Source organism: Saprolegnia diclina, assembly GCF_000281045.1.
Source record: "Saprolegnia diclina VS20 unplaced genomic scaffold supercont1.39, whole genome shotgun sequence".
NCBI lineage: Eukaryota > Oomycota > Saprolegniomycetes > Saprolegniales > Saprolegniaceae > Saprolegnia > Saprolegnia diclina.
Window position 1 is genome coordinate 583,379 of NW_008246106.1, and position 2,394 is coordinate 585,772.

Genomic DNA, 2,394 nt, shown 5'->3' on the forward strand with positions numbered 1-2,394 from the left:
AATTCACGCATTCATATCGCAATCAGCTTGGACGCATCAACGCCACCGCATGCATATTAGCTCGACTGAGCGGTACCGCTGCTTGGTAGACTGGGTTACCGGGTAGATCTTGGGCTATTGACCGCAAATCTCGGGCAATTCGTTTCGAGAGCGCGCAATGGGGCTCAAAACGCTGGCAACACCAACACGCAAAGTCTTGAACTCGATTGTCGCTTCCACAGGGCCTATCGCCATATCTGAACGCTCCGAATCGCTCCATCCGCTGCCAAACGTGGGCAATTCGTCAAGTACGCGCGCAAAACACTCATGCCGGTGGTACCTGCAGAATGAATTTTGCGAGCTTACACGTAAAGTGGCCCCTCGTCCGCTGCGTCGACTTGCGCTGCTCAAAGATTTCCAGCTCACCCTGCACGAGACCTGAAAAAGCAAGGACGCAAACCATATTATGCATTTTGTCATGAAGGCTGCGGTTGTGTTTTCCATCGTATCCTTCTTTGAAAACGGCATATGCCATGAATAAGTTCCTCGTGATGCCGCAAATAGTACAATTCGGCATCACTTTGGACACAAGTTTCGAGCACTGTAGGCCGCGCACGACGGTGCAACTTGGTGCTCCGTGCTATACAAAGCAAACTTAATCACTCTACGACGTATGAGCCATTTTGTATTTTGACCGACGTTGACTCGCCATCAAATCGCAATCGGGAACGCCCGCGACAGCTTGCGTGTTATTAGCCACATTATCCGGATATCCGACCCATCCATGACCAGGCCTCGCGATCCACCACTTTGCGTTCGAAAACGAATCGTCCGGCCTTGGCACAGTAGTCAGTAGTAGAGAACACTTTGGAGAGTACCGAAAGTGAGGCTGCGTCGACGTACGAGGCGCACAGCGATAGCGAGACGCGATCCAAGATGCGCGCCAAACTGAGATCGTAGTGCCATCTGAGAGGCGCTACGCACTCCAGACTAAGAGCTTAGTGCCATCTTAGCGGCATCACGCCAGGACGCCGACGTCGCTTGCCGGCAACATCACGTTTGAAATGGAATCGCGCAAAGTTGGCTCAGTGATAAAAGACACTTTGGAGAGTAGAGCAGACTGCGATACGTCGTCGTTGCAGGCCTAAAACGCGCGCAATGCTCGACCACAGATACAAAGCGCTCTTGAAGCGTTCAAATGCAAATGGCTGCATTGGCACGCCGTAGGCGTCGTCCTCTGCACTTGTAGCGACGGTCTCCCCTTCCAGTGGAACAAGATTGCGATTCCGAGCAACATTCGCGGAGGTACGACATCCAGCACATTCTGTGGGGCGTTTGGAAAGGCTTGTAGCTCACAATGCTCGGGCTTTCGCACTCGCAGTGATCTAGTATCACAACGCGTTTATGCGTCCTCGTTTGTCAGAGGTCGCAAAAAACAATTCATTCCTATGAAGTGGCACTCGGAGAATGTCCCATTTCGGCGCAAACGTTCAGTCGTGTGTAAAAGCGAGCACGCCAAAGGCGAAACGAAGGGCTTTTACCAGAGAAGGATAGCAGCCTTGAGCACTGCTCATTCCGCAATTTGCGCTCCAGGGCCTCAGGGTCTAGGCCGCACGGCACCGCGTCGCACGGCAGGACGGTGAAACTCGTGTGGCCGAAGTCCTTCTTTCGCCAGGAACCCCTGCATTACAGGGCGTTGGCTCGCCAGGTACACAAAGATCGCAGCGTCTTCATGCAGCATGCGAATTGGCTTGGGTCTGCGTCGTCGAGGATCGATGATCACCACGCTCGATTGGTGGTATCAGTATCGTGTTGAGCAGCGTCGCATCCATCGAGCACCTGCACCAGCACCTCGGTATAAGTGCGTACATGCGCGCAAGAGGCTTGCGCAGCAGTCGCATCCGTATTGGGTCGTGGTTGCTGGCGTCGATGCAGCGCTGGTCGCAGCCATCGGCGCCGTACCGGATGAGAGAGATGCCATTGCTTTGATGTTCGGCGTCTACGTGCTGTGAGGTATATAGTCGACGCGCCGAAACAAACGCTGACAGCGACAACCTCGAGCGTTTGTGCGAGGAGTACGACGATGGCCTCGACCGCGTCGCGCTCGTGACGTCGTTTCGAAGCATCCGGATAAATAGCCGGACAGTGCAATACCTTTCAAAATGGGCGCCGCGACGAGACGAGGAACTTTGCCGCCGCCACCGTAGCATTGGGCGCTGCGCGCGCCGCGTCGAGTTCGGACCGCGCTCGTCTTCTTGCGGCGCATTGCCACATGGCGCACATCTCGAGCGCCTCACGCTTGACGTCCTGCGGCTATGGCAGCCAGCATTGAGACCGCTGGCCCGCAGCGACCTCTCGCCCGCAGCGAACCTCGCGCTCGGCGGCGCTTCAGATGCGATATGCGCTCAAGCTACC